The sequence below is a fragment of the Phascolarctos cinereus genome, unplaced genomic scaffold (genome assembly GCF_003287225.1).
Source record: "Phascolarctos cinereus isolate Bilbo 61053 unplaced genomic scaffold, phaCin_HiC Scaffold_4;HRSCAF=312, whole genome shotgun sequence".
In the NCBI taxonomy this organism is placed as follows: Eukaryota; Metazoa; Chordata; class Mammalia; order Diprotodontia; family Phascolarctidae; genus Phascolarctos; species Phascolarctos cinereus.
The window spans coordinates 121,770,854-121,786,952 of record NW_027555847.1 but is presented as its reverse complement, the minus strand read 5'-3'; the positions used below and the strand labels follow the sequence as shown (position 1 = coordinate 121,786,952).

Sequence of the window (16,099 nt, the reverse complement as noted above, 5' to 3'; positions counted from 1 at the left end):
GACACAAGTCAAAAAATGGACTTCAAACATAATGCTAAGCATTATTTTTGGTACAAATTAGGTTCTATTTGATAACATATTTAGTTTATCTGAGTGTTAACAGTAAAAAAAAATATTCCTTTTTATTTCAACAGGTAAACTACTTTCAAAATACATAATTTTTTGGTATACAGTTTTCCAATGACTACTAAGTCTTTGGGCTATAACTGAGCTTGAGATAAAAGTAAGATATTTCTAGGATAACCAGATATCCCAGGCAACTAAGACTACCCTAAATTTACTATGCCAATATTAATTTATAGTGAAACACATCTCCATCAAATGTTTCAGTGTGTAAAATGTTCATATTTTTCTCCAAGCACAACTACTAAAGGTCTATAAAAAGTGGTCTCCATTACATACTATTATAGTAGTTTCATCAGCTTCTCCTGCCAATCAGTTCAAATAACTAGTCACAATAATATTGCTTATCTACCATTACTTCCCTCCTCAGACATTTTTTAGTCATTCTCCTTTGCCTTCTGCAGTATGCCTTACTGCTTATTTTTACTTGCTTTTGGCCCTCTAAGGATCTTTTCATTAATTTCTTATTCTCCTTTTCAGTCTCTGTGTACTATTCTCATCTTTCCCCGATCTTCGTCTGATTCTTACTCCATCCCTTCAGATTAAGATACTATTGTTCTGAATATGCTGTGCCATCTATTGGAATTACTAAAAGGCTTACAAAGCAAAAGGTAATTTGGTGCATTCCAAAGCTCAAAGCACCATGAATCATACAAGACTACTACAGGATTTGAGAGATTCCAGAATGTAATGCAAATTAATACAAGCACAACTCAATATAGGGGCTAAAGTATCAAAGACAAGCTGCCTCTGGGTCCACATCTTCATAATCTTAGAACAGCAATAGCTATTGAGAACAAAAAGAGGAAACAAGTAGAATCACCACATTTCCCTATTTGTGCAAATTCTTCTCCTTCCTAATCACAGTAGCTTGGAACTCTAAGCTCTCCACCACAGTAAATGCTATTCCAGTTCAATACAATCAAAATTAACTTCCATTCCCCATTCAAAGCAATCTCAACTTGCTTTCGAGACCTAAAATTCTAAGTGAATCCTGAAATACAAATTCGCTTCTATTCTAGTACTATGTCCATCCAAAAAAGAAAAAAGAAAAAAAGCAAGCTACTTTTCCACTTTAAAATTATGGTTACAATCCAATGGTCCAATATTTTCATCTACAGTAACAAACCAATAATTTCAGCCCTAAAACTTATGGAATTATTTGCTACAAGTGCCCTCTAAAAAGCAGCATAGTAGAATGAATTTGAGCTGACACTTAATAATTTCCCTAATTCACATAAATGTAACTCTGAGAACAAAAACTGTTCATGTGTCTTAATTTACTCTGTTGATTAACAGAAATGAAAGCCCATGCTAGAAGTTATTCATGTCCCAAGTATTATTTCAGAGAACTGAAGCACAGGATGTGGAAACTAGATATATTTAATAGAGCATACAACTTCTGATTTTGATAATACGCTACTTCATATAAACCTTCCTGAAAAATGTGGAAAGATTTTCTATAACTGACTTTTATTTTAAAATACACCCATGGTGGGATATACAACAAATCTTGTTCCAAAATGAAGTCTCTATTTGTAATGTAAATAAGTACCCCCAAATTTATCTGTTTTGGAACTGAATTTTTACATACTGGTTTTTCATTAAGACATCCCTGACTACTTAAAACCAGAAATTTCTGTGCATTAACTACATATTTTGAAGTGGTAAATTTATCTGCAAATCCTTTAATAATGTCCTATCATTTAATTTTTAAAGGGATCGGGGTTCTCCTAAACTAAGACTTTCTGAAAACCATTGTCTAATAGTGTCATTAGGTATAATTGGCTGTCAATCAGACAAAGCATTATTAGGGATGAGACAGGCTACACTCTTTTGTCCCAAACAATGCCAGTTCAGAACACAAGCAGGAAAGAAAACCTGGTCCAATCACCAAACACATCCACAAAGACAACTCAGAATTTCCCACACAGAGCAGAAGGTAGAGAACTGAGTTAATCCATCTTTTTTATTTTCTGGCACATAAGCAGGATTTTCTCTTTCCTCCTTTCTATGGATGTGCGTGTTTAATTTAGGATACAAGCTCTACAAAGGGATGTCTCTATTCATTATCAGGCATATTGAGAGCTAAAAATATTTGTGTCCATTAAGTTCACAGAAAAGGTGCAATCTGTCCTTCATTAAAGTGCAACTCTATGGTAGAGAAGAACAAGGTCTGAAAAGTCCTACCAAGCTGGACAGACATTTGAACACAAGCCAGTAATGCGGATTGTCAGTCAAAGACAAGCTAAGCATGGTGAAGGTCATCACCAGAAGACTAGCTTTCAAGCAATGATTTTTTTTTGGCCCAATAATACATGAAATGTAAAGGAGTTGTGATCAGATTTGGGGCAAGGGAAGAGTAAATACCCATTCAAAGGAAAATCATGGTTATTTCAAAATAATAATTGGAAACTTGACATTTCAATGAAAAATCTTTCCAATCTTTATGCAAAAAACAAAAGTAGCTAGAAAACAGCATGTAGGAAACATTAGATGATTTCAGGATCTATTGTCAACACTTCTGTTTCTTTCTTTATTTTCTCCCTATTTGTGGCCCCAAAGGCATGAAATGGAGGTATTGTATGCTCTCAGCACTTTCAAGAAAAGGCTGTGTGTTATGATAGTTACATTACCTTGTAAATTAATCTGATGCTGCTTATAAGATTTATCAAGCATTTTCCTCTCAATAACCCTATGAAAAAGGTAGTATACATAGTATTATTATCTCTGTCTTGCAGAAGAGAAAACTCGGACATAGGGAGTTTAAGTGACTTGCCCAAGGTCACACACCAAGTTAAGTATCAGAGCTTGTATTTGAACTCATGTCTCCCAACTCTACATCCAGTGCTCCTTCCTCTAGAACAGAGGCCTAACTGGCAGATGTGGTACAGTCAGAAGTTTAAGGCCCACTTCTTCAGCTAAGTAAAGACAGATATAATTCATGTTTATTTTATGGGAGGAAATGAATTCACAGATAAACTGTGATAAACATTTTAAGAATCTGGTTATATTGCTCAATAAACAGAAGATTCAGGAAAAATTAGAAAACAGTAATGTTTTCATTAATCTTTTTTTAAAATTCCTGTTAGATTCCTGCAAGTGTGAGATGTAGTAGAGAATGCATCTATTCTTTTTAAAAAAAACATTAACTAGAAAATTATTAAACATGAATGTTTTCATATACAAAGAAGGCCAGGAAATGGGGCTTGCATATGAAACCACCAATCCATTATATAGCTTATTCTTTTCAGTATAAGTAAATTTAACTTGGTGGTACTAACATCGGACTGCTTGTCTGTGTACCCCTCTGAAATCTACTCTGTTTTTAAAGAGTAATATATTTTTTTCTTGATAGAAGATGAAAATGCTACTTCACTGTATCCTGCTTGCATTTGGAGATGGAGGTGAGGGGAAAGGAACGCCTCCTTAGGACATTAGTAAACTTAAGATAAAGTCATGTGGCTTACTTTCAATCTTTAGAGTCTGTACTTTAATAAAAGTATTAATGTGTTAACAAGCACCCCCCAAAAAATTACATTAAATAAGGAAAAACCTCTGAGATAAAATTGTCATAGAAAAACCATGAATTTATGCCCCTGTGACTTATGACATGTGTTAAGGTAATTTTTCCTGAAGCAGGGCCCCCAGAATGTCAAGAACACCTCTGGGCCTCATAGAGAAGCTACCACAACATTTTTAGATTCTTTGATAAGTTTTATCCTAATCCCTCCCCACCCCCCAAAAAAAGGGGAGACACAAGATGAAAATTCAAAGAAAACTTAAGACATGGGACCGTTGATATCCAAAAGAGTTAATTTTATAGTTACTAGTAATGAGAGACTCCTCTCTCTGGATACTTCACACCCATATTCCTGGGAAATGGCATTCTGGACTTGAGCTCCTCAGGGGTAAACCAGGGGCCTCAACTACCTCTCATAATATTGCTCAGATTGAAAATCCATCTCTAGGACTGAGTGACCTCTTGAATTGTGGGCTGAGAGATCAATGTCCCTGCCCACAGCTCACTGTAGAGGCCCTGACCTGGTGGATGATTCTAAGAGGATGTTATAACTGTGGCTTATTCCCTCAACCTAGAGCAGGTTTCCCTTTGACTACTGCCTAGCTACCAATGTAACAGAATTAAAGAAGCACACAATGTTGGGTCTGGAAGGGACCTTAGAAGTCAACTGGCCCAACCCATCTGTTTCACAGATAAGGAAACTGAAACCTAATGGGGATATTAAGTGACTTACCTAAGGTCCCCCAACTAGTTAGTGGCAGAAATTAATCAAGAACTGAGTTTTCCAGACTCACAATTCATTATTTTGTTCTTTCTCACCATTTCTCCCCATTAATTTTCTGGTTGGTTTTCCTCTGCTCTCCTGCTTACTTTTCTCATCCCTCACTCAAACTTTTATCTCTGTGACTCATGGATTTAATCCTGTTGCAGGCCAGTTGCCTTGTTCACCGTAGGTTCTCCAAGCCACACTCCTGTTTACTAGCCCATCATTCCTTGAGTGTCGGATAACGGGAAAAAAAAGGTCTAGGTTAGACTAATCTGAGGATTAAATTGTGGTTCCAATGATCAGTAGTACTGGCTGTGTCATGCTGCTTCACATACAGGTAATAAGAAAGATGAATCTAAATTATTGGTCTGGAGGAGGCTTAGGGGCACTTCAAGTACAGTAGTATAATGCCAAGTTAATGGCTTACAGACCAAAGAGGCAAGCAAAAGTGGTTGTCCCAGTATGCCAAATATCAAAATTCACAAAATCATAAGATGTTAAGGCCCAGAAGACTTAAGAGATTACCTAGCTCAACCTCATCCCTTTGCAGACAGTAAAATTGAGGTGTGAAGAGTTGAAGTGACCAGGTCATAAGGCAAGATAGTGAAGAAGTTGTAAATACAACTAAAGTCTCCTGACATTTCCAATCTATTGTTCTTTGATATTATACCACACTGCTAAAGAGTATTTCTTGAATTTAAAACAGCCTATTATAAAACTCCAAGTATAGTAGTATAATGCCAAGTTAATGGCTTATAGACCAAAGAGTCAACCAAATAAGTAACACCCTTGGCATAACATGCATGCATATTTCATTAATGTGGACCAAAAGAAAGATGACCAGGTGGATGAAGACAATAAGAGGGATGTTTACCCAGCAAACCACAGATAAAAGTTATAAATCATCATATCCAAGTAATATTTCTTAGCTGCTTCCTTTCTATATCCATAAAGAATACATGCAAAATCTATCTTTAAAAAGGAAAGGGGGTGGGTGGTGAGGTATTAGAGTTAAGATTGTGCCGAATTCATGTGCTGAGCATAGTTATATATACCAAACAGAAGATCCCTTAGAGATAGTGAAGTTCCTCAAATGTTCTGTTTGTGGATGACATTGCACTGATTGCAGAGAACTGGAACCTTACAGAGCCTCATCAATGAGATCCATGATCACTAAATGAAAAAAGAAAACTTAAAGTGGATCCACAATATTACATGCAAATGAATGACACCCCATTGGATTAGTCTATTTGTTTATGTATCTTAAACAGGCACTAGTGATGACAATAAGCTACTACTAAAATTGAATAGAAGGAAGAAGGCAAGCTAGATTGCATTTGAGAAATTGTACAGGGCTGTCAATAGTCCCAAGCTGCTTATTGCCACAACAGCCAATCTTTTTAAAACACCAATATTCTCCTGGTGCCATTATATGACTATGAATCACAGACCCTTATGACCTCTGCAGAATCAGAATTGCAGATGATTGAAAGAACAACATAAAATGAACATGAAGAGGGCTAGGGATAGGACTCCTTTACCACCACCAAAAAAAATTTTTTTTTAAGAAGGAATCACAGACAAGCAGGACAGTTTTGAAAGTTAAGTGTTAGATATATTATATGCGGAAAAAGAAAGGTAAACTAGATTTAAAAAAGAAAGCTCAATGATAGGTATAAATAGACATAGCAAATTACTAAAAATGACTTGTACATGACAAGTAAGGTAAAAGACATCATCAAGGAAGATCATAGAATCATAAATCTGGAGCTAGAAGGAATCTAACAGGCCAACTCATACAACCCCATCATTTTAAAGATGAGGAACCCACTGAGGCTTATAGAGATCACATAGATGTTAAGTGACAGTCAGGTTCTGAAACCAGGTCCTGATTCCAAAGACAATGCTCTTTCCATTGTACTATTCTGCCTCTCCAAGAAGGGTGACTAATAGGGAGAGTGAGGAATAATAGGCAGGCAACATGAATAAAATATTAAAAGAAGCAAAGGAAAACCCTTTAGTGTAATGGGTAGATCCTCTACTGAAAAACTTGAACAAGAATCACATAAGGTGTTATGGAATGCTCAAATCATTAAAGTAACTCATCCAGAAGAAGTGTTATGTATTAAAAAAAAAAAATAGAAGAGAACATGTAATTTAACCTAGTGGTTAAATAGAAATGGGAACCATTAAATTGTACATAAGAATTCCTGCAGGCCACATATTGACTTAAAAACCCACATATTAATATTATCTATGTTTTATTATATTTTTACTCATTGTTAAATATCCCAATTACATTTTAATCTGATTTGGGTTCCACTTGAGTGTTGCAGGTTGAATGTTTGAAACCTCCGATCTAAGCAATATGAAAAGGCAGGCCTCAATAAGAGATAAAATATAAAGCTGTAAGAACTTCTCCATAAAATTCAGTTTAAAGAGCAAATAAACTATCAGATCAACTTTCTCTAGAATAAATAAATCAGGTTGCTAATTTGGGAAAAGTGAAATCAGACATAGCTCAAGCAAAATTATAGGAATTTATAAATGACCTTAATACCCAAGTAAATACTTAATTTCTACAACATACCTCAAAATACAGAAATACAACAAAGTACTGAACAGCAACTAAGAGATGGCACAAAGTGTCTGTTGAGAAAGGGGATCCTTATCCTTTCTTTAGCACCCGAAGACAGTCATGTTTATATTTTGTGTGTGTCTGATATTTAAAGTTCCCTTAATAGATCTAAGAATAAAATTAGAAACCAACTGTGCCAAAATTACCATTTGCTACATCCAATTTTATAATATTTTATTAATATCTCTGTGAAATTTTTAAAAGTTAACTAAAATATTCATTTCATTGACTCTTAAATTTTATACTTCTATGACATGCAGCTAATAGTCTCTAGGAAATAATAAACAGGGGGAATCATTTCCTGGTGAACCTACCATTACACAAAAACTAGGCAGACTATCCACTGGTAAAGAATTTTTATAATGACTTAACATAAAGCTTAGAAATAGTTTTGATGAAAATATATAGTTGACTGAAGTATAAAGAAAAAATTCTTCAGATATGGCAGATATGAAAAGGAAATTACATTTTGATAGAAAGATGACAATCAAGAATCATGACATATGTGATTATATGATAGACAGACAGACAGATGGATAGATCATGTTATATGACTGTCCATATCATAGGTATCATCTTAGTGTTTACTTAAAATACAGAATTTACTCTGAGGAATATAGACATATGGTTTGATTTAGGGTTATTAAATACACATTAATTATATCTTACTCTTTGAGTATAACAAAGTTTCAGAGGTTAGCAAAGTCTTTTCAAACAAAACATTCTGGCCTGTTGTGTTTACTGTGATAGGAAATTTTGAGAGGAAATCTGATAAACAGAGGAGTAGATGTATAGATGTTTTGGGGTGGGGTGAAGGGGCTGACCAATGATTTCACTAGTACAGGGAACTTCCAATATGGAAATTCATTCCACTGATGCAAATAAGCAATTGGACTGTAATTTATATTCTATAGAGTTACTTGAGAAATTGAGAGATTAAGTGACTTAATAATAATTATAGCTACCACTACTTGGCAGGCACTAAGTGCTTTACAAATATCATTTAATTTGATCTTTTTTTTTCTTTTTTAGGCAATTGGGGTTAAGTGACTTGCCCAGGGTCACACAGCTAGTAAGTGTCAAGTGTTTGGTCTGAGGCCAGTTTTGAACTCAGGTCCTCCTGACTTCAGAGCCAGTGGTCTACCGACTGTGTTGCCTAGCTGTCCCCATTTAATTTGATTTTCACAACAACCACAGAAGGTAGTTATTATTATTATCCCCATTTTACAGTTGAGGAAACTGAGACAAACAGAGGTTAAGTGACTTGCCCAAGGTCACCCAAGTAACCTTGCATCTGAGGTGCTATCTGAACTCAAGTATTCCTGACTCCAGGCCCAGAACTGTAACTACTGGTCACATAAGTTAGTATGAGAAAGGACATTGGAGGAAAAAGGAGAGGGGGAGAGGGAAGGGGAAATAAGAGAGAAGAGGAAAGGGAGAGGAGAAAGAGAGAATGTACAGTTACTAGCTCTAATTCTTTTGGGAAGAAGAAAACAAAGAACTCTTAAGCAAACCTGACTCATCTACTTTATTAAGATGAACATGAAATTTGAAGGAATCTGGCTTTGGAATTAAAAGATTGGGGTTCCAATGCTGACTTTACCATTCACCACCTCTATAATCCTGGTTGTGACTTCCCTTTATTTGAGTCTCACTTTCCTCATTTGTAAAATGAGAAAACTGAGCGAAGACCTTGAGGGTTCTTTCCAGATCTAAACTATGGATTTTGTATGGGTGCAGCATGCCCTAGTGGAGAGTGCTGGACTTGAAATTAGGTGACTGACAGACCTGAGTTCCACTAGCTGTGTGACCATGAACAAGTCTTTTAACCTGTCAGAGCCTCAGTATGCTGGTCAAAAAAAGAGGAATAACAACACTTATACTGTCTATTTCACAGGGTTGTTGTGAAGAAAGCACTTGGCAAACTTTAAACCCCTTAGGAGAACACAAACTCCCTGAAGACTGAGCTATTTTCAGTTTTGTATTTGTATTCCAGCATCTACTGTGTCTAACCCTTTAGCAGACACTTAATGTTTGCTGAACTGAAGTGCTATATAAATGCATTAGTATAATTAGTGGCTTTGATATCTATATATTATTCCGTTAGGATATATGTAGCTCTATGATTTAATGTGAAGTCACTTTTAAGAATAATTACAGTTAAGAACTGCCTATATAACATAGTATAAAAGATCTTTTGAGTAAGAGGAAAACACTAATAATAATAGTTCATATTTATATAGTACTTTGAAATTTACAAAGCACTTTCCTTATGATAACTCACCTACATGGTAATGCTAGCCTTATTACCCCCCACTTTACTGATAAAGAAACTGAGGTTCAAAGGTGTGATTACTCAAGGCCACAGTCAACTAAACTAGTTAAGAGTTATGGTCAAGGATATGGCTAAGTTTTCTTATTCCAAAGCCAGTGCTCCTTTCACAGTACCACAACTACTTGCATTTACTTAAGAGGCAGTTAGATTCAAATCCAGAGCCAAGTTCAAATTCAACCTCTTAATTTGAAGCTGTATGTCCCAGGGTAAGTCACTTAAAATCTATCTGCTTCAGTTTCCTTGTCTGTAAAATGGAGATAATAACACTTTCCTCCCAGGATAAAATGAGGCAATATTTATAAAGTTCTATGCATATTTCAGCTATTACTACTATTATTACCAGTGCCAGGTGCTTTCAGCCCACACTGATATATATCTAACTTAATGGTACGAGATTTTTATTCTTTGGTCCTCCCATAAAACTTCCCTTGACTGTAAAATCATACCCAGAAGGCAATGCAAAATCCAAAACCACTCTTCCAAATCAATACAATACAAAGCAAGAAGGAGGTCACAACAGCTATTAATAATAATTCATAATAATGCTTTAAGCTTTACAAAGTGCTTTCCTTACAACAATCCTCAGAAGCAGATAGAATAGGTACATTAACCCCATTTACTCAAACCAGGTTAGTCAGGACCAGAGTGAATTTGGATGAAAAAAATTCTCTAGTTCATTTACATTAATTTAATTAAACTGAAACAATTAAATTTTTACTTCTTTGGTACAGTCTAATGACAGCCTTAAGTCATTCCATAAAAAATAAAAGCACAATTTCTATATATAATTTGATTTTCTGATATGTGTTAAATGAAAGTGAACAATATTGATGTGTATTAACAAATTTAGAAGGCACCATATTATGAATGCATACTACAAAAAATGACATAAATCTCAAGTCAGGTAAACTAAAGGACACAAAGATTAACATACTAAAAATCAGTGTGCACTCTACTACACAAGTAAAGCTAACATTTTCATATTTTCATTTTTAATTAAATTATATAATAAGGATTAGGTCTTGATATTGGTATATGTTACACTGACACATTACCAATAATGAAATGGTATATTTTATGCAGAGCTTCTAAAAACTACACTATGTTCAATTTTCTTATACAATCTCAGGCCAATATAAGCTTAAAGGTGCCCATAATTTTTTAAAGATGTCTTTTTTTCCACAAACTAAAAGTCCACATAAGTTCATGTTGCTTGGTGACGGCAATTCAAATAGTATAGCACCCTCTGGTGCATTTGCTATAGGAAATATAAAATTCCCACAATGAGGATAGCATTGAAAGGGACCTTAAAGACTAATGGGTGGATTTTGCTTCATTTAGTAGTTGAACACAGAATTTTATTTTTGAAACTTATCCTAAAATACTTTTTAAAAATGCTCCTGAAAACCTTAATATCTGCTATTAAGATGATTTAAAATGTTTTCATCTATAAATTAGTTTAAAAAAAGATATAATAAAACTACTAAAATTTCACCTGTTTCAGATACAAAATATTAACATTATAATATGCTATATTAAAAAAATACGACATCATATGTGAAAGTTAGAGCTCACTTGTCATGGTAACCAAATTGTATTTCATTTCCAACTGCTGTGGCTTCTTGCCCTGCAAAATTACCTCATTATTTGAATTGCCAGATAACTTTTGAATTTGCTTTGTGTATTCAAAAGAAGTTAAGCAATATTATCAAAAATTAAATGATTCACAAAAAGGTTCATGTTATACTACTTACAAACAAAGATATAAAAAAAGAAATGTTGTATTTAGTAACTACAAGACTTTTAAACTATTTTAAAAAACACTTACTAAAAAGTACCTCTTCCTGAGAAAATAATTAGCTTTGAAAGTAGATTTTACTAATGACAAAAGCAAAGGATGCCACCTGCTTTAGACAGCCCTTTTGTGAGCCACTGGAAGTCCCAACACAATGCACTAGAAATGAAAGTGACACCTGTTTAAAGAAGCCATCTGTCCCTAACAAGCTAGATTTAGTCAGATCCACTTAATCTTGGATTTCCAAAATATGGGAGCACTATGCACCTGTGAGAAGAGAACTCAAAATGTATTTTGTGGTGATCATTCTAAGGATGTACAAATAATACCAGTCAGCAAAAATATCTGTTTGAGGAACTATAAGTATTCATTTTTAAAGCAAGGATATGACTTTCTTTATCCCCATACTTAGCACACAAAATGATTATGTGATGCTATTCATAATTTTAAGTTTATTTCTTCAGTAATGTAAGTACCTACGTAATGAATGTCCTTATTTTCTGTATAACTTTATCAAGAGTAGCATTCCTGTTGTATTGTTCTAAGTTTGCTTTTATCCTTCCTACACTTCTGATGAGCTAGCTAGCTAACCATTTAACTAAGAAAAACACACATTCAGAATCTAAAGAAGTGAAGTCTTTATATTCCGCCTACAGTTTTTTTTTTCTGTAGAAAGTTCAGAGGAAAGCACACTCCAATCTGATTTTTAAAAGAATGATTAAAAAAAAGTTATCAATTAGCAACATGTGCCAGTACTCAAATAAAGCACAGACTTTATCTTTGATAGATTACTACATTTATTTTGAATCTCCAGTTTGTTTGCTTAAAAAAAGAAAATAAATTTCAATGTTTCAAAAGCCATGTTATTAATGTAATAGGGTATAAAGTACTTTAGAATGAAAGGTTTGGAACATTTAAAAACCTTATGATTACAGCACAAGTCTATCTGAATGATGGAAAAAAGGTATAGTATTTATTATATGAAGTAGGCCTAACTTTCCGATTTCATGAAAAGATTGGGGAACTATGACTGTAATGAATGGATTTTGGTTTAATACTTATAAACAAAAGACTCAAAAATTATCTATTTTCTTTTAACTCAACTAATAAACCAGGACAAATACTGCAAACAATTCAGAAAGCTCAAGATATATATCGAATATATTAGGCCATTAAAACAAAAATTAAATCATAAATGTTCAACTACATAAAACAATATATAAGTATTTTTATTGGGTTTGTGTTCCAAATCACTGTACTTTCAAAGAATGGTAGGCATGATCACTTGCTAGGTCTAAAACTTAAGAATATCTACTTATAGAACCCTCCTAAGAAACATTAAGATGGCAATAATCAAAATGAGAAGCAAAATCACTCACTATATTAACTGTAATTATCTTTAAAGTTAACGAATCTGCCAGTATCCTCAGCATTTATGCCTATGTAAATGAAGTTGACTCACTTTTAAGTGGAAATAATCTTCTGTGAGTGTAACTTTACCAATAATCTCTTTTTAACTAATAGTTTTGCTACATCTATGAAAGTTCTGTGCTCACATCAACATGCCACTGATTTTTTTAAGCCCAAAATCTGTGTGCAATGGTTATAAGTCCCTTAACATGATGCAAATTCTTGCATCCTGAACATTAAAATACTAAACCATAACATTATACCATAGTCTACTCATTCTACTGATAACCCCATTATGCAAATGACATAAAGTCTGAACCTGTATCTAAGAAAGCAAAACTCCTATTAACTTTAGTAAGAGTTTATGAGACCCAGGAGCTTCAGGATCAGAAACCATTGGGGCATTTGACACTCTTCTGACCAAAAAAGAACACAAAGTTAGGGTTACAGATTCGACATCCAGAAAGATAAACCATAAAGGTACCAGGATCCTTTGAGAAAGACTGCTCTCAGACCACACTTATATAAAGCATTCACAGGAAATAAAACTTAAGGAATAAAACTTAGAGAAACAAAACCCTCATTTGGCAAAAGATTAGTCCTACTTAAGCATTACAATTATCTAACCTGCATAACATTTTACAGTCTCAATACTGTCATATTCTTCAGTCTGCCCTATCAGTTAAAGTGAAATCAATGTCTTTTTGGTTGGGGTTGTTACAAGGAACCAAGGCATATTCAAGTCATGATTTAACAAGTTCCACATCGGAAAACAAAATATGTGCAATTAAAATAGGAAATTACATGTATTTTCACAAATGTACATTAACAAAATAGCACATTCCTATTAATTAGTTAATTAAAAGTTACACTATACAACATACAAATTTAAGGAGTTTGCATTGTAAAACTGGGTTAACTCTAAAGATCAACCCTGTCGGTTGAGAGCTAATCTCTTGTCTATCTACACAGAAAAAATATATAAATATAAATATTTCAGAAGTAATGGCCCTCTAAATTGATAAGAGTATTTAAACAAATTTGATGTCCAGTGAAAACAAAAAAGTAAATACAAAGAAAACGTTAAGAATAGAAGTCTCTAGATCTAAACCACAAAGTAAGGGAAATATACACACGTTTCAAGTTGAGAAGCTTCATACATTCTTTATGAACAACTTGACTTCAATTTCAACTCTCAAAGGAAAATGAACAGAGAAGGGGGGGAAAAAAGCTCAAAGTACCATAACTAACAAATACCATTATAAACTGAATTCTCTCAAAGCTTTCTTCTGTCCTATCTATTTAAAACACAGTCCTGTAACCTCAATGTAAATTAGTAAGACCTTCTTCACTATTTGGAGGTTTATCAAAGTGAAATGGAACCTCACTACCACCCCTCCCATCTCCACATGAAGATAAAGCTCTGTCAATAACTACTAACCGAACTATCACAGATGCTCTGCATCCGGTTTAAATCACAAGCACACACACACAAAAAAGACACTTAAAAAAATTCTCTTTCTCCGAAGCAGCAAGAGCACAGTAAAGAGGCCCCTGGCTTCAGTGTGTGTGGAGGTGGGGGGGGGGGTTTGGAGGGGGGGAGAAACACAAGGGAGAAGAGTACTCAATGGATATTAAGACTGTTTGCAGCACAAAGAAAATACAGTTTTAAAAGAAAAAGAAAACAATGAAACTGCTGGTGATTAAAGAAGAATACCCCATTTATCACAAAGCAAAGAGAGGACAGAATGAAGAAAATAAGAGGTGGGAAAAGTTCACCAATGTTTGAGGTTAAAGGGGAAAAAATCCATACCAGGCCCTACAAGTGAACAACAACAAAAAATACCTCTGGCTCCTCCTGCATATTGTAATCTATTTCGGTTTTGAAAAAAAGCAGGAAACATACAGGTTTAAAAAAGGAAAAAAGAAAGGGGGGAAAATTTCTGGTTTCTCCACCTGACCCTCCTCCTCAACCCTGAGATCAGAAATATTCCACAATACCAATCAGAAAACTGTATTTCCCTCTCCCACTCCCCACAGACCCCCCAGATCACACTCCATCCCTAAAGTGCAACCAGAGAGGCAGGGGGGTTGGGGCTGGCTGGGGGGCGCAAGACGCACACACACATCCTAGTCTATGTATATAGTTAGTAAATATAAATTGTAAACAAGCTCCAGCAAGAGAGGAGAAGCCCCAACAGCAGCAGCAGCAGCAGCAAGCAGTAAGCAGCAGCAGCAGCAGCAAGCAGCAGCAGCAGCAGCCCCCGGGGTGTGAGGAGAAGCAGCAGCAGCAGAAGAGTGAGACACACACACGCGCGCGCGCACACACACACACACACAAATACACACGCACGGACACACGCGTACACACACATCCACACGCTCCCACACACATGTAGATATAGAATAATATTCACCTTGGCTGTGGATTATTGTGGTGTTGTTGGTGGGTGATGGAGATGGTGGTGGTGGGGAGGAGGAGGAGGAAGAGGAGGAGGAGGAGGAGGAGAGGAGTAGTTGTTGTTGATGGGTAACAGTCGCCAGGACTACGGTGACTATGGCGCTTGATTCACAAGGCAACGGTTGCTATAACTCACAAAAGAGAGAGAGAGAGGGAGAGAGAGGGAGAGAGAGAGAGAGAGAGGGAGAGAGGAGGGAGAGGGAGACACACGGGGAGGGGGGTTGGGGGAGGGAAGAGGGGAGGAGGCAACCGAACCTGAGAGCCACCGCTGCCGGAAGAGGCGGGCTCAGGGCCCGGTGACTGACACTTCACGGTGGGAGTGGGGAGAAGGCGTGGGGGAAGGATAATCTAGGGAGTCGAAATGACGGGAAGGGACCTGGGCGGGGGGAGAGGGGGGCGAGAGAGAGGGAGAAACCAGAAGCTCCTTTCGAACCAACACTATTGCTTCTGCAGGCGAAACTAGGAAATGGGGAAGATGACAGCAGAAGGTGCCTTGACAGGTTTGGAGACCTCGTGTCTCCAGGAAAAAAAGACTAATGGCTCAACAGAATAGCTTTGAAGGGAGGAAACAACCTCCCCCCCACCCGCCCTCTCCGCTTCGTCTCAAACGAAAGAAAGGGTGGGGGAGAAACCAGTCACGGTAGAGGGCGGTGGGACATGGCGCTGGCCAGGGTAGGCGGTAAAGCGAAACGGGCGCTTCGGAGAGTGGCCTCCCCTGCGGCTACGTCACTTCCGAGGGGGGGCAGTAGCCCGGATGTTACCGCCTCTCCTGGAATTGAGGCGCAGGCGTTCCTAGTTGCTGCTGCTGCTGCTCCTCCTCCTCCTCCTCCTCCTCCTTCTTCTTCTTCCAAGTCGTTGAGCAGCTTAGCGCTCTAGGGTTCCCTGGTCCCGCGCGGGACAAGAGTTTTCTAGTCTCTTCCTGCCTCCCTCATTCCCTCCCCCTCCCTCACTCTCTAGCCTCCTGCTTTCCCGGTCTCCTGCCGGCCCCCAGAAGGCACTGAGCGGAGGCGAGCGGCGCTGAGGGGGTGTGTGTATGGTGTGGGAGGGG

General features: G+C 36.5%; 1 protein-coding gene across 4 annotated transcripts in view; it reads right to left on the bottom strand.

The window, feature by feature from the left end:
- Nucleotides 1-15,753, bottom strand: part of RFX3 (regulatory factor X3) — a 329,994-nt gene extending 314,241 nt beyond the window's left edge. For 2 of the 4 annotated variants that reach the window (XM_078152509.1, XM_021006286.2), the window contains exon 1: nucleotides 15,008-15,091. The gene's annotated coding sequence lies outside the window, so the exon portion shown is untranslated. Of the gene's footprint in view, nucleotides 1-5,467; nucleotides 5,586-15,007 lie in introns of all 4 variants that reach the window. The other 2 variants (XM_021006282.2, XM_021006288.2) reach the window with 2 other exon arrangements.
- Between the last annotated feature and the right edge of the window lie 346 nt (nucleotides 15,754-16,099).